Below are 22,951 nucleotides of genomic sequence, written 5' to 3' on the forward strand. Positions count from 1 at the left end.
AGCCTCTCCTCTCTCACACTCAGTTTTCTCATGTTCCAGCAACACATGTTTCTGTCACAGCCCCCTGATTCAGTAAAAAATAAAAATATTTAGGGAAAACATGTCAGGTTTGATGAGAACTAACCCCAAAAGCATAAAAAGAGTGCCGTCCTTCCCAGCTCTAGAATGGCCAAAAGTTTTACTGCTGAGAAGTCTGATCAGGCCCTGGTAAATTGAGGTAAAGTCCTAATTCTGCCTATAATCAAATGTTATTTTATGATATTTTTAGGACTGACACAAATCTGTTATTATCTCCTTTTGTTGCTTCTCCTCAGTCGCCAAATTGCACTTTGCCTCTCTGTTCTGATTAAAAAAGCATCCTAAATTGTTACCTGAGTCCAGTGCAGGTGCTAAAAGCAGTAGACTCTGATTTTCATGGTGCAAGGAAACTACTTTATACCTAACTTTAATAAAATCTTGCCACAGGTTCGCTGGGATTGCATGTCCATGAAATCCTTCTGAACAAATGAAAGCATAAATTATAACGAAGCTATGTTTTGATTTCTTTTTATTGTTCTACATGTCCAGGCAGAGCAGATGACACCTATCTTATCTCATTTCATGTTAACCTCACCTCCAGTGAAGTGTATTTTCACATGTATTTGCAGGTGATTAAAACATTCTCCCTTTACAAGGAAAACAAACAAAACAATGTAAAAAATGCTTTTTCATTTCTTTCATAGATGCTGGAGCCCTCCAGAATGTTTTCTTTTTAAAATCCACATACATCTTATCATCTTCGAAGAGCATTGCACTTGACTAGCAGGGATACTTCTTGAAAGAAAAATTTAAAGTGTTTGTGAATAATTTTGAGCCTGATAAGCCCATAAAAGAACACTGTGCCTGGCACACTTGACCTGCCATGAAGCACAAAATTTAGGAAACAGCTTCTTCCTTTAACAGAAAAGATGGCTCTGTTGACCATATAATAATATTTATCCAAAATCTTGCATTATCTTTTGTCTCAGCAATGAGATGTATGCAGGTGATTATATGATAAGATGTCAATGGAAGTCGATAATGCTCTCTGTTTGGCTTTTGTTTGTTTTGTTTTGTTCTGTTTGTTTGTTTGAAGTGATTTTGGAGAGGAAATTATAGCAAACAAAGATTTAGATTGAAAACTCTATCTTAGAGATGGCCAGCATTTATGCCTTTAGACAAAAGGGTTTCTTACTTCCACCTCTGCCATGGGGTGCCCCTTGGCACAGGAATGCTCTCACTTTGTGGACGGCATGTGTGCTCATCTTTGCTGTGGATGGACAGGAGATAGAAGGCTGAGATTAAAGACCATCCCTATTTTCTGGCTTTCCATGAATTTTCCTCTGGATCATACAAAACATTGAGTAGTGTCCTGCAGTATTTCCAGCTTGTTGTTGACCATACCTAATAGCAGTCCCCTTGAAGGCACAGCTAAGCTTTTCTTCATCCAGTTATCAAATTGCTTTTTTAACTCCTGTATTACATAATCAAATATAATTAGAATTAATGAACCCACAGAAATATGAGATGCACAGAGAGTTAGATTTCTGCTTTGCTTTATCAAGTTAGTTTCCTTATCCACTGGAAGCTAAGATGAAAAGTTGTGGGACAGGTTATTGTGTGTCTGTCGTGGATCAGTGTGGCTTCATTGACTTGTACATGCTGAGAGCTGACTACACAAACTCCTGCAATAAAAATCTTGCATCACTGGTGTATTCACACAATTCTCTCTGCGTGTAGCCAGGGAAGGGAATATTGGCATGTGAAGTTCAGCACATTAGCGAACAATAATGAAATATTGTCATTCACTTGGTTAAGCACAGGATGGAACAAAGTCAAGGGCTTTATGAAGTTTTTGGAGTTCAGATGCTCAGCTGGAACAAATCAATATTGTTGTAATTAGCTCTGTTGAGTTTCATAATTTGCAAATCAGGTTCACTGCTAGGCTTTCTTTCCCCACCTACATCAAACCAAATTGCTCTCTACTCTGATTTAATCCTGACTGATTTATTGATAATGGTAAAATTTTAAATCCTGATAAAGAAAGTAAGCTTAAAGATGGCATTTAGGTCCTTCATAATTTTGAGTAAAGCAGGGTGGTGATTGTATGGCTCCTGATTTCATCTGTTTCATCCTCATTCCCCTTAGATGGATAAGTTATTCTGCTTTATGTACACATAAATGTCCTTTAAGGCTCTCTTTATTTCATTCTCTAGCCATATAGAAAATAATGAAGTCCCCAATGAAAGCCTTAAGGGTCTCCTAAACAATCAGGGAGGAACAAATGGCTGATATGAGCCCTGGTGAAAACAGCAATTTGTTCATTAATCATGGAAGTAAAGCCTCATCACTGGAGAATTAAGTCAGCCTTTATTCCACGGATAACAACAAAAACGCCTTCAACATGAGTGAAGCATTCATCATGCTAAGCCTGCAAATCCCATGTAATGATCAACCCTTTCCCTTTCTATTTTATGAAGATCTTTCTTGGTACAGTAATTATGACTGACCTAATACCTTCTTTCCACCCCATAAAAAAAAGAGGTGAATTAATGTAATGACCCTGGAAAGTGTGTTTAATCCTTTTCTACTAACTTGGGGTTTTGAGCATTAGAGTTTCCCCCATTATTAGCAACAGCTGAAATTACAACGCTGCAAGTGATGTAAAATAAAATAATTTGTGAGATGGAGGCAAACACTGCTACTTATTTGGGAACATACAGATTGTTGGAAAGTCAGCCCACAGTTAGGAAAAGAGCCATTAATGGCCTCAGTTATCAGTTTCTCCTCAGCAGTTCCCAGTGAAACATCCACCTTTTGCAGGATATGATTTTTACTAGGTCTGATCTTTAACAAACTCACCAGCTGGTGACAGGGGCCCACATAGCAAGGAGGGTGGGCAGATGAAATTCAGTTTACTTGGATTTAGGCTGGTGTAGAGCCATTTCCTTAAAGGAAATCCTACAATCTGTGTAATATATAACATAGTCTTATATCACTGAGATAAAAATTGCCATTTAGAGTTCATACTCTTGCACTTAAATATTGCCTTCATGTTATTACATAATTACCTTGGATCTCATTATGATGGATAAATATGAAAGGTGGGGCTAGGCCTAGAGATTTGTTTTGGAAGATACTCTGACAGCCTTTATTTCACTGGAGAGAATGCAGAAGTTCACATGAGAAAATTCACAATAATTTGAATTCTCTCTGTCTCCACATGCATACATTATGTACAGCTTGAAATAAAAATAAAAAAAACTTTTGAAGAAAAATATTTAAAAGGTAACAGTATGGAGTGAGTGGACATAAATGGAGAATTCACAAGGGATGGAATCAGGCTTTTCATGGATGTGCACCACAAAAAACACCACAGGAGGCAGTTATGGGCTGTCAGAATGGAAATTCTCACCATGTAAAGGCAGATGATTTTGCAAGAAGGACAAGGAATACACCCCTGAGGGGTTGTGTGAGGTCTCTCTTTGAACAATTTCTAAACTGCAGCTGGACACATCTGGGCAAGATGCTAACCAACCTGATTAAAGTTTGAAGCTAGTTTGTGTTCTCTCCTTTTTTACCTTTATTCATAACAGAAATTTTGCAAAATTTGTTTTCCTGGAATTTTTAAAATTTTTTGTTGCATTATTAACATTCAGAGGGTTTTGTTACACAGAGCCTGTCTCTCCTTGAGATGCAAATAAGTGAAAACTGTTGTAAAAACCTTCTACCAAAACATCAAAACATCTCCTTCCACCAAATCTTAGTCTTATTCTGCTATGGTGTTCTGTCAGCAGAAGAAGAGGGCTGAACAGAGGGGAAACACAGGCAAAGGTCCTGTGGAACCTGTGGAAATCAAACCTAAATTGCCAAAAATTGTCTTCCACTTAAAATGTTATTAATAGATTTGAAGGCACCCATGGCATACAGGGTGGCTGATCGCATTCTCCTCTTCCCTTGCTATGAATTCTGTGAGTATAAATGATATTTTGGAGGAAAGGGAGACGTTAGAGTGCTGTGCAGTCTCTGCCTTCTTTTGTGTGCTCAGCCTTTCGTGTTCCTTTCAGGTCCTTTTTTTATTTCCCCTTCCTTTTCTGGATGAGATGCTGAGTAATGAGGCTTTGTGTTGGAAAGGTGACATATATATTACTGAAATTTTCATCTTGAATTATCTTCACAAGAATACTACTTTGAATATTTGTTTTTAATTTCCAATCTCAATTTCAAAAGAAACTTTTAGAGGTGTCACTGAATTCACCTAGGAATAGGAAATCTGACTCACAGTCAATTGTTCCCTTCATTGTGTGCTTGGGGGGAAAAAAATCACATACACAGACTTTTTTATTTCTTATAGGACAGTTTTATGGCACTGCATGTTATACTAATGTTTCTGAACAAGAGCAGAAACAAAATACTGAGTTAAATCAGTGAGTATGGATGTTATCATCAACAACAAAAAAACTCTTATTAGTTATGCAATTTTTTTTTTCTGAAAGGTTTTTCCTTTATGTGTTCAAATAAAGATAGTGTTATTTTTTTAAAAATTATATTACTATAAGCCTTAGAAGAAACAAATTGGAACTTTTCCTCTATGAGGAAACCCTGACCCAGAAATTATTTTCTCATCAGTAACACAGAGAGTGAGGCACTGCACCAAAAAACCCCAACAACACTGCTGGTCAAAGTACAGATATTTTTAGTGCAGTCTCTCACAGAAAAAGATGAAGTCTGGTTTAGTTATGCAATATCATTTAAATAAATGGTTACTTCAGGAAAGACTGAAACTTTTATAGCTCCCTGATGTAACAAGATGCTTCCATAAAGTTCAGCAGAACTCATTTATTGTACATAGATAATATTCCCTAAAAGCTACAAAATTCACATGCCGTCTAACTCTAGCTTTAATTAAAAATTGACAGCCCCAAATTTAGTCCTTTGGCAAAGTGAAGTACTGAAAACATATATGTTTGTGATACAGCAATAGAATTTAAAATGAAAATGTCCAGGAAATACTGGTGTTATGGAACTTGACTTCTTTCCAAAACTGAATTAATCATTGTTTTTGAGTGATCTGTAGATTTAGTAAAATAAAACAAAAAAAACAAACCAAGAAACAAACCAACCAATCAACCACCAAACAAAACAAAAAAACCAAACAAACATCAGAACAACAAAAAAAAATGAACAAAAAAAACCCCATAAGAGCCAACCAAAAAAATATTTTCAAACCCTTTTCTTCTGTTCTTAATATTAATTTGACATCTTGAAATTATCATTTCAGAATATCAGCTGAAAAAGCCAATTCAAAATCATGTAAGTCAAAATTCCCAACAGATCTCTGCCCAAAGTACCACATTTCTGCAAAACATTTCACTTTCAACAAAGACAGTTTCTCTAGATGATATTTGTGAAAGGAAAATGTTTTCTTGTCAGAGGAGAACAGGCTCTGAGAGTCCAGAAAACATTGAGTTAATCCAGCCACCTGCCCCTTAATGGGATCAGCTGTACTGGGTCACTTTAACTCCTGTTTTCCTCTAAGAAATTTTCAGAAAAGGTTAAAAAATCTATTCTAGTACTTTGTCACCCTAGCAGGAAATTTCTTCTCTTCTATGAACCAGATTTGTTTTTCCTGATGAAGTCTAACTTTTTGTTTGTGTTTTAGACCCATCATGAACAGGGCAGACTGTTGTTTTCCAATCCTCCTTGCAGAATTATTTTCCCTATACTTAGGATAAAATATCTCAATCTCTCGCCTTACTTTGTTAAGCTTAAATAACTACAGTTTCTTTCACTCTTTCTTCAGAGGTCATATTATCTAGATGACACAATCCTCCTTATTTGAAATGTTTACACCATTCCTGTTATCATGGTGTTATCATGTTTTAAATCTCTTGGGCTATACTTCTAAAATACAGATAGATCAGAATCACCACCACCTGATTTGTAGGGTTTTATTGTTTCCCTGATTCTTTTTCTCTTTTTTCCTTTTTTTTTTTTTTAGCACAGCCTTGAAGTTTCTTCTCAGAAAAACAACTTGAATTTCATTTGCCTTGCATATAATTTCTGCACTGTTGTGTCTTACAGCATCAGAATATTTATTATCAGCAGAAAGCTCTTTTTATTAAATGTGCATTTGTATTTGAAATCAAAAATATGAATTTAAAAACTGAACCTACTCTTAGTTAAGCCAGTGCTAAAAACTCCACAGGAATTCAACAAAAGGGGAAACAAACCTTTAGAGGACAGCAGGGCTGTAATTTTGTTGCCTAAAATGGGCTTAAAGATCTGTTGTCAAAGAGGTAGAGAAGAGTTTTGAATAAGTTTGGACATCTGTAGCAGCATAAAACATTTAATTTTAATACTGTAACATTAAAAAAAAACCCACCTAAACCCAACAAATTGCAGATACCATTTTTTTCCATGGGAAAACAAAAATTGCTGTGCCACACAAAGTAAGAGTAGGAATTTTGTTTCCTCACATGTAAGTTTCATGGCATACACATTTTATAGAGACTATTTCCCTACAGGTTATTCCAATCTCTCTTGCATGGAATTCATCATTATATGTCTGTCCTCTTCCTCACTCCCATCCTCATCTAGCTGACTAATTAGTGGGGGTTTTCTCTCATGAGTTACTGCAAACCTTGAAATACAGAATGTTTTACTCACAGCTCTGACTGCAAAAGATGAGGAACATCAGATTTCATATTGAGATATATAACACAGGAAAACTGCTTAAAATATCTGCTTCAAATTATTCCCAAAGTCTTAAAAGTAAAGTAAAAAGAATGGCTTAGGTCATGGTTTTAAAATAATGATGTAAGATATTGCAGCTTTTGGGAGAGTCTGAGTACTTTTTGTTTTTTAATTTTTTTTTTCAGTTTGCAGTATTGAATGATGTATAATTTGAGAAAAAAGGTTGCTTGTGTTTCTCATTCCTATAAAGACCCAAATGAAGTCCTGGTCCAGTAAAGGAACATTTTTCTGCTTTAGATAAGCCCAGCCTTGCTCTGCTTTTCACAAGCCCTGGATTGTGAAATCCTGTGTGCTGCTAGCCTGAGCTATCTTTACACCTGCAGCCTCAATTTTTGCATTTTCTGGGGCTTGATGGATTAATTGCAGGACACAACAGTACAGTGAAATACTCAACAAGATGCACAGGATGGAAAATAAAGGAAATAACAATAAAGGAAAAACAAGCTTGTGCTCCTCTGCACAAAGAGCTTGTTTCTTACTTACTAGAGCGTTTCTTAGTGACAAACAGGAAAGACTGGCAGACTCAAATTAGAGGTTAAGCAAAGGGTAGCTGAGAAGAACAAGAGTCAACTACCTTAGTTTAAAAATAGAAATAGAATGAAGCTAGCAACCTGAGGGAATTGACATGTAGCAGATTATGAGGAAATTGGGAAAGTTCTTTTATTACAGTTAAAACACAGAAGAAATGAAAAAAAGTCCCTGCTATACCAGTTTCCAGTTCTGCCTTCAGCCAAGAAGAAAAGTTCATAGTAGTAAACCAATTAAGATTAAAATGAAACTTGTAGGCAAGATGGTCCATTCCCTGATATCCCTTTTTGTGTGGTGCAACAGATGACATGTATCCCTTCCCCGCAAGATGGCCTATTAAAAAGTCAATGTGCACTAAATTTTTAGAATTAAATCAAGGCTAAACAGCTTTTTCATTACAATTAACTTTAAAGGTTTGATTATTATTCAGATCAGACTCCTCGGTTTAGCTTTTTCATTTGCAAAGCAATTCTGATTGAATATTGACATCAGAGAAGGAGAAAGTATTGCAAGCATGAGGGAGAGGGAAAAACAGGATGGATACTGCAACAGGAGAAAGGGGAATCTTCACCTGCATTTTAGGAGATGCTAAGGTGTGTTGGACTTCATGGCTTGCATGTACTCATCTGTTCTGTTCTTGGTAAAGACTGCTCAGATTTAACAGAAATATTTATATACAATGCAGTACAGTTTAGGAAACTTCTGAAATTGGTAATTTCTAGATACAGTCAAACAACAGAATTCCTTCCTGTGGAAAATTGCCTTTTCAATGAAAATCCTGAAGCTTTAGTTATCTGACGAAAATTTAAATTTTGAGGAAAGCAGACTCTGTAGGGATGTGTTTAATGAAAACACAATTTCCTACAAAAGAAATTTCACAGAAAATATTTGGCAGACCCTAATAATTTCTTTCTTGCCTTATTTCCTTCTTGTGACACATTACTGAGAAAGATGTAAGCAGATAGGGTCTGGAGCATTCAGGTCCCCCTAATCCACCTAATTCAGGACAAGGCATAGCATGCAGTTTTCAGTAGTTCACATCTTCTAGAAATACAACCATAGAACCATATAATCATGGAAAAGTTTGAGTTGGAAGGGATATTAAAGATCATCTCATCTCAACCCCTCTGCCACATGCAGGGAAAAATTCCACCAGACCAAGTTGCTCAATGCCCCATCCAGCCTAGCCTTGAACTCTTCCAGGAATGGGGCATAATATATAAATTCATTACAGTTAGAAAGGATTTATTTTTGCACATAGATTCCTAGTGCTTTCAAAAAAAAAAAAAAAACCCAAGTCCTTGTACTCTAAGTTTAATTTAGATATAGAAGTAACACACTTCAGAGCTGCTTTCAGAAAGGCCTTGACTGGAAGGGGTCAAGATACAGTTATATGTTTTTTATCTTCTCTCCTAATTAAAAAAAAAATTCAAGATGAAAATATTCCATTCACATGATTGAAGCTGGTTTCTGACAAGGACTATAATGTCAATATCTGGTTTCATTTTAAGAAATGGACCCTTACTCCATAATGATATTAATTTAAGGAAGATTATCTAAACTTTGAAGGTAGTTCTTTTCTTTATACCATTACTCAGTGCAGCTGAACAGGTGGCACACCAAGAGTCAGTAACGGCCCATGTATAAGACCAAAGCCCAAGTGGCAATAATGCTACCCAAAAAATGAAGTAAATCTGATAATGTGTTTAGGGGATAACACCCCATATAAGTCCCCCAGCAGTTATCTTTTCCTTCACAATGGTGTTCTAAATCATTTCTTAATGTATGAAATGCACAATCACTTTAGTTTCCCTTAGAGCTGGTTTAATTGCTGCCATTCATTGGGGGAAAAACCACAAAATAACAGAAGCAACCAAGAAAAATCAGTATTAAAGGAAGAATAGACAGAGTCAGAATTCCCATCTGAAATATAGATGGTGTTTAAGTCCAAAACCTGACTTGAATTTTACACCCAAAATCAAGAGCTAGCACTTTTCTGTACTCCTACTTCATGTATAGAGAGGAATGAATATACACTAATCTAAATTGTAATTTCATAGGTTGTTTATACTGCATAAATAAGGTACAGCAGCTGTTTGAAAGGCAAATTGAACTAAAAGGTCTCTGGATTGAATCCTAAAGTATTTATATTCAGTTTTTCACATTGTGTTCTGTTTTCAAAACCATTGCCGAATTTGTTAAATCACTGTTGTGCTTGTTAAAGAAAATAATATTCCATGAATGCTGGCTACCCTTTGACTCTCTCTTTGAATCCAAGCATTTGTAGCTAAATACAAAACCTCTGACATAGTTGTCTTTACTGAACCAAAACAAAGTGCAGTGAATTCTTGTTTAAACTCCATCAGCCATGATGATTATACTGTATTTGTAATGAAGCAAGGCCTCCCAATGACACTACGAGGACACATTTCATAGTGTCTAATGGTTTCTACTGTATATATGCTTTCACATGTCATTAGCCAGACTTTTCAAATGTGTTCCAAAGTAGCTTATAGAAAAACCACTAACGTGCTGAAACAAGATTATTAGCAAAATCAATATCACTGAACGGGCAATTTATTCTTTCTTTTCCTACTTGCTGTTGGCAACTACTCTAGCAAGACCAGAAGACCAGCTTTAAACTGAAAGAGGGTAAATTTAGATTAGATATTAGGAAGAAATTCTTCCCTATCTGGGTGGTTAGACACTGGCACAGGTTTCCCAGAGAATCTGTGTCTGTCCCATCCCTGGAAGCATTCAGTGCCAGGTTGGATGGAGCTCTGAGCAATCTGGTCTAGTGGAAGGTGTGCCTGCCCATGGTAGAGGATTGGAATGAGATGATTTTTAAAGTCCCTTTCCATGCAAATCAGTCTATGATTCTATGAATATAACATTAATATACTGTGCTTCTGAGACAAAAATCCCATTTTTTCTCCAAAGTATTTGCTATAGTATGTTAGGACTTCATTGAAGTTTTATTCAAGCCTTTTCTCTTTCATGTAAGAACTGTCACACAAAAATTTCTTATTCTTATTAGCCTCAGGACCACAGACTTTAAGCGAGGAAGATAATGAATTGAGCTCATGCAAGGTTCCTCTCATCCTACCTTCTTTCCTTCCCATGAAATCCCTGGCTTCATAGTGAATTCAAACAGACCAGGCTTGAAGGTACCTGTGAACTGTTCACTCTTTTTGAGCTATTTCCTTCCCATGTCCTAAATTTTCCAATCCCAATTGCTCAACAACCTTACTTCAATAGTAGACACAGTGTCCAATTCTTCTGCCTTTCCTTCTTCTCTAGCTGCTCAGGAAAGACCCTGAAGTGGGAGTGTTTTAAATATCCAAAGTCTGAAAGTGATTTAACATCTCATAATGGGGTGAGGGTTTTATCCATCACAGTATGGGCTAATATGAGGACTGGGGTCCCTTGGGAAAAGTAGAGAAAGAGTTTTCTCTGGAATAACAACATTGAGCTGTCTGGGAGTGGATTTCTGCAACTTCTCATTCTCACGACAGAGAAAATATATTTGAAGAAAATCAAATCAGGCAGAACTTTGGTAAGAATTTCCTGCCCTAAGGAAGCATTTCTTGTTAGTATTTTCATCTGTCTGTCTTTGAGGAAAGCAGAACTGAATTCTCAGAGGCTGCAGAGGTGGGAACTGGGAGAAGGCAGGTAGGCAGGTAAGTAACAATTCTGGGGACAAGCTACTGGGTTAAGATGATTTAGGAGATCTGAGATGAGGAGAGAAACCAAAGCTCTGTTTGTTCTTTTTGATAACCATTGCAATATCACCAAGACCAGTGAAAATAAGTAAGGAATTTGACTGCCAATGCTCACAGCTATTTACCTGATTATGTGTAATCTTTACTAGAAATAGTGACTTTAGATCTTCTGATAATTACCTATGAGCAAGCATTCAATTTTATGATTGTATATGTGAGATCATAGAGTGCTGATGGATTTTCCACTTGGGGGACTGAAATGCTATTATTTAATGTTTGTTTATAAACATTCAGTCTTTGCAAGTCCTTTAAATAATCTAATTATTTCCAGAAGATCTGGAACTTAAGTGGTTTTTCCTCCCCCTCCATTTTTACAGATATTAGTAATTAACTTCAGTAGTACAAGAAGGACATAAAAAGGGAGTTAGAAAAACTTTGAAAAACTGAAAAGGATGCTGGCATGGTTATATCCTTGTCTTGCAATAATTTATATTTTTGATGAATTTCATTCATAAGAGCAATCCTCTTTTTATGCTCACAGCCAAGAAATAAGATCAAGGTAATGTTTTATTATTAAAAATTAAGGACCTGGAGTTGTTTTTAAAACTTTTTTTGTGTGTTTTTGAAAAGAAAATATCTGGAAGTAAAAGTTAAAAGAAGGGGAAAGGGTTTTCATTTTTCCATCCAATTTATCTGGAGTAGTCAATTCAAAAACTGGAAAGTTTAAGAAAAAAGAAATAAGTTGTTTTTGCAGTTTTCCACAATAATAATAGTGTGGACATCACTTCAGATAAAAGCACTATCTCACCAAGCAAAAGTTTGAACAGCTTTGCTCTGAGATATACTTTTTATCAGAATGATTGTAGAAAGCAAAAGATATATTGGTTTGAGTTTGGACATCTTGTGGGAAAAAAAATACCTCCTTATGTAGTTATATAAAATTCATTTAATTTCAGACTTGTATTGCTCATTTACACTTTGGGGGTCAATATAGAAAGATGCTGCAAAATGGTTTATTTATTTCCTCAGGAGTGGTCCTTGTTGCTCAGGGTAGGCATTTGCTCTGCTTTGACCTCTCTATCCTCTAGGAATACAAACATAAATAAAACTTAATAACACATGATTCAAGTTATTCTGAAAGAATCTAGACCAGCAGTGGTGAATTGCTATCTGAGATTTTCTATTTCTTTCCAATGGGTACAGAGCAAGTCAAGAAATGAACTGAGAACAGACCCACTGTACATGTGCTGATGCACCCTTTGGATCTCCAGTGGTCAGATATTAATCAGGGTTCACACCTCTGTATTTGGAAGGACACAGTTCTTTTACTGGGCCTGTCCATGGGCTTGACACATACAACACCAGGGCATTTGCTTTGACCATCCTAAAATGTTCCATTTTTCTTGCCAGTACTAGAAATTTGTAGTGCTGTGTGATACTTGGTAAATGTTTTATTCTGCTTTTTAAGCTGCAGTATTAATAGCAGGCATTTTTCTCAGGTTCTATCTTTTTTTCCTGTAATTTGCATCTCTTTGACAGGATTAAAAGAATGAATAAAAACTCTCTGGCTTGTAGTTGCACACACAAATGGTCACTGCTTGGCTCAATTTCCAAATTGTTTATGGCATTTGAAATGTCTGAGGTTATTTTACCTTTCCTGCAACTCTTCATTATCTTTTTGTATTTGTCACCTCAGTGACAATACATCAATATCTCAAAACGCCTCAAGTAGTTTTAGTTTTAATTTTCAGTTCTATACACCAAAATCAGTCTGATTGAGTGTCATATATATATATCTGTGTCTGGAGGCTGACTCCTGGCTGTTCTGAATAGGTCTTCATTACCATAGAATCACAGAATCATAAAATATCCTGAGTTGGAAGAGAACCCACCAACTCCAGCACATGACAGCTGATCTACCCCTGCAGAACTCCACGTTGCTTTATGCTGTCTGTGACATCTGTATGGGCCCAGCAAACAGAACCCAAGACCTACAGGAAACTTGCATCAATCCAGCTGAGTTAAAACTCCACCTGCAGAAAAATCCCTAAATGCCTATAGTATGACCTAAATCAACTTCTGCCTGCGAATCAATTATGTTCCTGCTTCCTTCTCTGACAATTTGTTTCAGGATCTCAGCAGGCTTTGGGTTGAACGCTTAACTTCCTGCACCTCTGCCACATTTTGTCAAACTTTACCTTCAATAGATCTGAGATGTCTCAGGATCTGACAGATCTAGAAAGACTAACACTCTGTTCCTGTGTCTTTGTTTTGCTGGACTACAGAGAGCACAGCCTTCTGGTGTCTTCCATGCTAGGAGGAATTGTGATTAAACTGCAATAGCAATTCTTGAATTGGAGAAATTAGAGATTTTTTAGGTTGAAGTATTTCAAGAAGACTCCAAGAGAAGACATTTTGGTGGAAAAGCAATCTATTGGGTTTTAGGGTTTTACAGGACCTGATGATCCAGTACCTTCCATGAGGCTGTATCTTAGCATTACCTGGATGTTTGACGTTAAGGAAATATCCAGTCATCTTGGTGGCAGGAATCAAGGATCTTCTGAAGAATATCCTTGGCCAGATTTTGGTGCAATTCAGTTATTTGGACATCAGTGTCTATTTCCACCTAAACCAACTAAAAGCTCCCAAATATTCATCCCTGTTCTGTGGCAGCTGGATAGCAGGTGGGAACCCTTAGCGGTTCTCAAACGGAATGATGTGCCTACACCCAGGAAAAGGGATCACCTCCTCTAAGTCCTCAGGTAAATAAAATTAACAGTGAAAGAACTTCGAAATGGGAAAATTTTTAATTCATTCTGTTTATAACTTATGATTTAAATATAGCTTAACAAGGCAAACAAAGCAGAGTGCCTCTCTTCCATTATCTTTTTATATTCTGGGAAAAAAAGACAATGCACAAAAAGTGTCTAAAATTGAGCAGCTTATGGTTATGTTGCTATAGTTACAGGATGATCAGAGGCTTTGCTAAGCCAGAAAAAGAAATGAGCAGTTTCAAATAGTTTTGCACCTAGTCCCTGCAGATAGTGCTACATTTCCAAGTACACAGTTTTGATCTGCTTCTCATTGGTGAAATGCAAAGAAGCCATTTGTCTCCTGAAATTTCTTATGAATAAAAAAACCCTTTGCATTTTGCATCTGAGAAATCCCATGTATATTTCAAATAGGAAAAACAGTTTCTATTAATAGACATGGTCAGAAAATGTTTGTGGTTTTTTCCTCAGAATAATTCCTTTTATCCACTTTTTTTTACAAAATGAAGCACTTAACTTTTTTGTGCTGAAAATCAAAGAGTTCTGCTTTTGAGCCAAATATGTTATCTATATACATAAATCTATAATATCTTTCAACTAAATACTTAAGTTACACAAGAATAAATACACCCATGAAATGGTCAGCTTAAAATAGAAAAAACAACACCAGATTTTTTTTTCCCCTAGGAAAAAAATGTCATAAAAATATTAGCATTTTCCCATTAAAGAATAATTTCAGTATAGGTTATGAGTAAAAATTCTCACTCAGAGATGTCATTGCTAAAGATTAAAATAAAGCTTGGGAAATTCTGCTGGTAATTTCTGTGTATAAAAAGCTGACTTTGCACCAGTCTGTGCCTAAAATTTTACTTACTTTTTAATAAAAGCTCTGAAGTTTGCTTTTCCATTATGTTTTGCTGCAGAAATGAAAAGATTTTGTACCTGAATATGATAACTACATAAGACTAAACATTAGCAAATAATTTTCCTTATTTTCCCAGACCTTCTTAAATGCAGTTTCGTTCAGGCAAAGAAATGCCTACTGCTCCTAAACTTGTCCATCTTTCAGTGTATATTGAAGTGTGTGGTGCAAATCTTCTGTTATTTCTCTTTTGTTTATTCTATTGTAAATGTATGCTCCCACCCTCTAAAAAATCTCCCCCCTAAATCAAAATTTATGCTCTTACAAAAATGCCTGCTTCATACAGAAATTACTAGGGTGGCAAAGGGAGTCCATCCAGGCTTCAGAGCTTTGTTTTAAAGTGAAGAACTTGGCTTAAGTCAAGATTAGCTACAGCTCGTCTATCAGGACATGTCCATCTAAAATACCCCCAAAGAGGTATGGAGGATGATTTTATTGCAGTTTTTATTCACTGACCCTTTCTACTTATCTCTTGGTGTGGTCCTTTTGGTTTCTGCAGGCTGATGTTTTGAGCAGGGGACTGGAATCAATGGCTTCCAGAGATCCCTTCTATCCAAATTATTCTGTGACCCATCCCGCCTCTCAGATATTCGAGGTCTTGTGGGTCAGCAGAAATCAAAATTCTTCTCTGTCGCTGAATTTTACTGAAGCTCTGAAGTTTTACTGACCTGTCCTACTTTGCAGTGGTGGGACTTGTGGGAAATCATTGATCATGTGAATCAGAACTAGCTACTTTTGAGGGAGCTGAACGTGGCTTCAGATTTTCATTGACTAAAGAGAATCAAATTCTCAAACAGAGAGTTCAGGCTCATTAATCACTTCTGAGAACTTAATTTATATGCATCTACCTGTTGATATCTCATCTGCAGACTGAAGCACACAGTTATAGTTTCAATGTCAGTAAGAAGTTAATTACTCAATCCTTCTTTAAAAGTTGATAAAGATCTAAGATAAGATTAATTTCAACTCAGTGTAGGCATATGAAGTAGTTCAGAAGAATAATTCCCTGGAAGTGATTCTGTTACTCTCATAGGACACCTGGTTTTATTTGAGATGTCTCAGGGAAACCTGTGGGGTCTCCTGGTGCTTCTCCAGAAAGCCACTGCTCCCCAGTGGGTCCAATGTCAGAGTCACTGGCCTTAGATACCCTGGCGGGTCATAACTGCATTTAGTACAATTTATTGCACAAATATAGGTCACTTTCTCTCCCAAGTTAGGAGTCCCACAAGATAAATACAGACATGCAAAACCAGGGCAGGAGATGTTCAATTTTATCCCCCTGCATATCCCAAAGTGCTAAAGACAGAGACAGACAGAGACCAAAAGGAAAAGAGTAGCTGATGAGTTGTCAAAGAAAATGCACAATTGCTGGTGTAATAATCACTTACTCCACAGAGTTTCTAAAGACTTTTGAATGGAAAACTGATGCTATTCACTATGCATGCACTGCAGATACATCATTAGCCCAGTAATTTTTCTAGCATAGAAAAATATCTCCAAGGTAATTCATGTTTTAAAGAAAACCTGCAAGAGTCATCTAATGTGGCTTTGAGGTGGGAGAAGACAAACACCTGTCACCTTTTGGATAGAAGGTATTTGCTCCATGTAACTTAGATGTTTCAAGATATTTGCACAGATCTCTTAGCACAAAGAGAGTTAACTGTGATCTTTGCAAATATGTGATTTTGTCACACAAATGTTTTTCTGCATGAAAACCAATGCAATTTATTTTGTGTAAGTTTGCTTTTTTATTAAACTGAGAAAAAAATAGAGGTGAAACTGAACTACTTAGGGTTACACACTGCCACTTACAAATGAGTTTTTACAGGACTGGGTTGCAGTTATGGCAGTTCTTCTGAAGATAACTACTCAATTTGATCAAAGATTATATGAAAACACCACAATAATCATTTTGAAATAATAGATGTGTGTGTGCCATCCAAAATAATGCCCAAATTGTTCTGTTGGGCTGTAATTTCTTAGCAGCAGTTCTCCCATTTTTCAAACCTGTTATTTATAAGAGAATTAAACAGCATCATCAGATGGCTTAACTGACTCTGAAATTGTAGTATGAGGAAAAAAGTGGGAGGGAAGTGTCAGGCTATCAATTGAAACATTACTCCAGCAATGTCCGAGGTGATCAGAGAACAAATAAAAGCCCATAATCCCACCCGAAACTACCAATTAGGGAAGAACTACTCATCCATTATCATGAGCAAATTAGACTAGAAAACTCCACTGGAGATTATTTGAAATTGGGTTTTTTTGTTTGTTTGTTCTGGCTGGTGCAAGTTATTACATTGACAGAATTGTTTTGTTTTATTTTGTCTCAGTTCTTCTTCTTAAGTGAGCTCCAAAATACTGAACTAAAAAGAGATGGATTCACAAAAGTGTTTAGACTTCTGATTCTAGTTTGGTTTTTATATACCAAAGACATCTAATGGCCCATAAAATCCATCCCCAAAAGATCATGTTTCCTGATAGTTTTGCATAATGTTAATTACTGTGCTGAAGAACAGTGCAGGCCCAAAAATTAGATGCATCAAAAATGAGAAATGAGCATTATAACTGATGCTCTGAGTGAGACCACACTTTTTAATTAAGAGCAGATAGCAGCAATCGCACAACATGTGCTCTATGAAATTTATTTCATATAATTTATACAAGTATAAGAATTAGGTTCTGCTTCAATAATCTACCCATTGCTATTCTGGGCCATCCAGAATACATTAGGGTGTGTCCAGTTCAACTGCCTCCCCTCATCCCCCTTATTTGGCTACAAGTTACTTAGCCCTGCCCATGCCTTTGTTAAAACAAACATTAAAAATAAACCACAAAACCCCAATCTATATTTCTGCAAAATTTTGAGCTGACTGCTCTGTTATACAGTATAATAACAAAATAACTCTGCTGGATTCTCTAACAAAATGTACCCTCACCAGCATAAAATTGACAGGCTAAGATACATTTATGGCAAATAATACTATAAAATCTGGACACTTCACATGTTTTATGATATCCCACAGAGGCAAAGAAGGAAGAGTTATTTGACAACTGGGAGTAAGAAGCACAGAAAGGCAAAATGACTTATCTAGGATAACATAAAACACCTGTGACAGAGAAAGAAGCTAAACCTGTGTCTCCTCATTTCCAGGCTTATATTCTAACCACTAGGTAATCCTTCCTGCTCCAAGCCTGAAATCTTGGTGCTCTCATTGATTTTGCATAATATTTAAAGAAACATTTTCAGAAGTGCACAGTTAAGATGTTGGCTGAAGTGTCTGTCCTCTGAAATGAAAGACAAAAGTACAAGAAATTCAGCATGCACTGGTGAATGGGCTTGTTTTTCCCCATGTGCTGGACTTTTCATTCCCCTTTGCCAAACTTCATGACTTTCCTGCACCGACCCATTTTTACAGCCTATTAAAAAGGTGATATAATCATCTCATCTGTCGACCTCTGAGAATTCACTCTTGCCCATCATCCAGGTCATAAATTAAGGTATTAAAGCATATTGGCCCAAATATTGAAGCTAGGAGCACATCACCAGTGACTAATCTTTAGTTTCAGTTCTCATATATATATTTTTTTTTAATCCAGCCATCTAGAATATCTTATCAAGGAAGTGGTCCAAGTTTCCTGTAGCCACAGGAGAGGCAGAGGAAGATCTGTGTCATACTAAAACACAGACTCTGCCCTACCCAGTTATTTCTTTTCATTGATTGTGGCTGAAGCCTTGATTACTATGGTTAGGCAGCTGGATTTTAGAAAATACAGCTGGGTTAGATAAATGTCACCCTTTAAAGAATTGAGCTAACACTAGAGCAATAGATGGAGAAGGGTCCGTATCAAAGTACCTCAGGAGCAAAGCACTCATCAGCGTTTAACTCTGATTTGAAGTGTGCCATAATCAGTGTCCACTCTGACTGGATTTCCACATGGAGTTTGGAAAGGCTTCCTAACAAAACTTCTCATGAAATCAACCCATTTGTCTGACAACTTTAAGAGAAACAAAAACAAAAGCAAAAGCAAAGAAGAAAACAAAACAGAAACAAAAAAAAAGCCAAACAAACAAAGAAAACCCCAACAATTCCCCAAAAGCCCTGCTTGTCAAAAAGTCACCATCCCCTAGGAAAATGTATTGCAAAGTATTCTGCTTGGCAAGCCAGTATTTCCTGCAGGAAACTCATAGTGACTGCTCCAGGTCTCTTGCTCCTTGGCTGTGCACTGGCTGTATCACAAGTCAAGAATTCACGTTTCAAAAGTGGCTTTAATCCCTGCGAACCCCCCCTTCATGGTTGCTAATAAGAATTGTGACCAGCAGCTCAAACAAAGCAGCATCCTTTTTGTTTGAAACACACTGCCTGAGACATTGCAGCAAAACCCACCTGTGCCTTGCACTGTGCACAGTTTCATCTCTAAATAAACAAGCCAGAAATAAAACAAAATGAAAAACAAAGTCCAACCCAAATGCAATTTGAGAACATCCCAAAAAAATATGCTGGAAAGTTGGATATATTTGAGATAAACAGCAGATGGGCTTCTCAGGTGGTGTGAAAGATAAAAATGTGAATTTAGAAATGCTAGGAGTTTTGTTACAGAAGTAAAAGTGTTACTGTTGGAATACAGGAACAGATAGTCCAAAAGCCTGTTTGCAGCTTTTGGGAACACAGCTGCTTTACAACTTCTCATAGTGTTTCAGTAGTAATTAAAAACTTCTCTTCGTCTTTAAAATAAATGCAACCTTCTGCTGGTCAGAAAAGCTGTAAATATCCCTCACTGTGCATGGTTAAAGCACTGGTGGGGACTATATTGTTCCCATGCAAAAAATAGAATTGCATTGGGTTAACTTCACTTGGAATTGTCTTAGTATAAAACTACAGAAAAGGTAAGGTGTCTTTTAAGAGACCTATTTTGTGCTTATCTCCAATATTTTTTTATTTTTCTTGACAGGAAGGTCTTGGAAGTTTAAAGGTGTGCTATGAAGAAAACCCAGCCATGTGAGTTTCACAGCTGGAACTCAAGGTTTTTTCCTGACTTTAACCCACTTGTGCTACCAAACTGCATAAATAAAGTCCAACATAACCTTACACAATGTTTAGGATTTTCAGTTTAATTTTTGGAACAGTGTGGATCCTGATTCTTTCTGCCTATCTTCCCCTATGTTTTACTTCATCATGGTTAGAGGGAGGAGAAAAAAAGACTGGATTTCAGAGAGTTATTATGAACAGAATAACAGTAAGGACTAAAGTCACCTGAATGTAATGTCCCTTCTTTGGGAGGACCAAAAACTTTTTTTTAATTGCATAAATAAATCTGATTTCTACAATTTCTTTGCTCGGAAAAATGCACTAACAAAATAATAGAGTAATAGATTCTTATGACTGGTTGATAAGAGCAGAGCACAATGGTCAGAGATACAGAAAATAGAAAAGGAGAACACAATGACAAAAGGATGCGGTTGTTTGCTGTTTCTTTTTTCTAATTTTTTTACCAGGACAGGAAGCAAAAAAAAGTCTACTGTTGGGAGAATATGACTTCAGCTCACTGTCATCATTAGAAAGAAAACCCATGTACAGGAGAACAATAAGAGTCTTGATGAAAGTTCAAGGAAAGATCAGGAAAAAAAAGATCCTGGAAGAAAAGCTTTAATTTTTTTTTTTTTGGTTGTGGTTTTCCTCATCTAATTTTGGATTTTTTCCTCAGGTAACTAAATTAACCAGCAGGTTTTTGAGGCTATTGTGAAGACTGAGGGTGTAAATGACATTCCCAGCTCAGTTGGTAGCTGCAACCACTACACTGTGATGGGGAGAAATGAGGGTTTTAGGGCATGATTCCCCTGTTCAGATCAGAAAAATGAGGTAAATAATGCTCTATAAATAGGATTTTTTTCCCTATTGACTTTAAAAGAAATCCAGGTATTTAACTCAGAAAAAAGGGTGCAAACTTTCATAAAAATCTCAAAGATGTTTATGTAGTTGGGATGCTGTGACAGTGATGGCCTAACTGAGGTCTGTTGCTGTGAAAGATGAAGAACAGGAGAGGTGTGCCTGTGGAATACTACTACTACTACTACTACTACTAATAGTAGTAGTGGTAGTAAATGAGCCTTAAGCCTCCTTTATGCACAGAAACTGAGGATAAACTAAACGCAAAATGAGGAGAGCTCAGACAAGGAGAAGAGGGGCTGTTGTCACAATGTAGAAAAGTTTACACATAAATATATATTTTTCAATGTTTCTGTACTACAGTAGCCCATATTTCAAAGAGGGAAAATAAAAACATGCTGCTTAAGAGTTCCAGCATTAGGTAAGGTAAAAATCTGGACAGAACATCTAGTGTCCAAGAACTAAAAAAAACTCTCAAGCATCTTTGAGGAAAAACAAATATGCAAAAGAAAACCCCAAAGGATTCATCTGTATATGTGTGCTAATGTTTAACAGATGCTGGCACTTACAGGAGTGTTATGAGAATTAATTAATGACTGCTGGTAAAAGGAAGCCAAGGAAGTAGGTTTTTTCCATATGATGAACATATTGGGAAAGGGGCAATTTTCCCTTTGTTAGCTTTATAGTAGATAAGTGAAACACATTCTTGGTCATAAAGAGAAGCAAAAGGCTTTTAAATATATTCACAATAAAATCTGAAAGTAATTTAGTTATAATTCATGAGTCAGATAACATCCTGAGTTTGAAGGGACACACAGGGATCATCAAAGTCCAACACCTGGCCCTGTACAAGACAGCTTCAAGGAAAAACAAACCCAAATAAAATTATCCCATGTATTTGTAAAGCATCTGTTGTTTAATTCCACCATTACTTCACGTGTAAGAGAAGTGAGAATCTTCTGTTCTGTGCCTGGGACCCCCTATCACACAGAAGTCTTGTACTTAGTGGGAGTCACTTTGTTCTACCACAGTATGAGGAATAATTGACAACAGGTCTAAATTCACTGCTTCAATACTTAGATAATTTGGAAATAGAAAACTCCCCAAAGAGAAAAATCAACTCTGAGACAAAAGATAGTTTAAGATCAATGTGCGCATCCTAATCTGTGCTGTGTTTGCACATACTGCCTGTTTTGGCCATCCATGAGCTTTAGCTTTAGTTGAAAACAGGAGTAATAGTGACATTTTGACAACTCTCCTTGTAACTTTCTGTCTACCCTAAAGACAGGGTGACACAATATAAAGAGGCATCAATAATATTAATTCTGTGTTTATTTGACACATAATATTTGTTTCCCAGTCTTTTTCTGAATCACAGAATCATTAAGTCTGGAAGAGACATCCAAGAGTATTGACCATTGAGTTCAACCATTAACCAAACCCACCACTAAACCTTGTCCCCAAATGTCACATCTATTAATTTTTTGAACACTTCCAAGGGATAGCAGCTCCACTGATGCCTCAGGTTTTATCTTTCCTATTTTTCAGATTCTGTGCTGCTTTAGTATGTGGGTCTGAACTTCATATTATGGGATGGTGAGCTCTTTGCACAGACTAGGCAGACAAAACAATTCATTCTCCAGCTGAGGACCAAGGACAAATGATCCAGATCTCAGGCCCAAGAGCATTAACAACATGGGCTGGAGAGAGAAAAACAAGCAGGGTGGGACTGCAGGGGCTAAAGCTGGAATTGGACAATTAACTCTGGTATGCAAACGGACCAAAACTTATAAAAGTGAGAGACTCTGTGACCAGTCATCCATTTTTGTGACCATTTTGGTTCATCTTGGGTGCAGCCCTGGCTGGGCTCTTGTACTGCCCAAGGTGGATCCATTGAGGCCTCCTAATAAATCCCTACTTTATTCTTTAACTCTATCTAGTCTTGGTTCTAGGTCAGCCTTCACAAGGCACCACCATCTCTTTGCTGGTCAGCCTGTTACAATGTTTGATGACCACGTCAGTGAAGAAATTTTCTTTCATATCCAATCTAAATCTCCCCTGGTGCAACTTGAGGCTGTTTCTTCTTTTGTGCCACCATTTGTTACCTGGTAGGAGGCTGACCCTCACAAAGTCCTCTCAGGGACTTGTGCAGAGCATGAAGGTCCCTCCAAGTCTCCTTTTCTCCAGGCTGAGCCCTTTTCCCAGCTCCTTCAGCTGCTCCTGGCATTCCAGACCCTTCCCCAGCTCTGTGCTCTCTGGTCACGCTCCAGCGCCTCAATTTCTGTCTTGTATGGAGGGGTCCAGTTCCAGACCCCAGAGGAAAACAAGAGATCCAGAGGGAGATGA

The sequence above is a fragment of the Camarhynchus parvulus genome, chromosome 1A, assembly GCF_901933205.1.
Source record: "Camarhynchus parvulus chromosome 1A, STF_HiC, whole genome shotgun sequence".
NCBI lineage: Eukaryota > Metazoa > Chordata > Aves > Passeriformes > Thraupidae > Camarhynchus > Camarhynchus parvulus.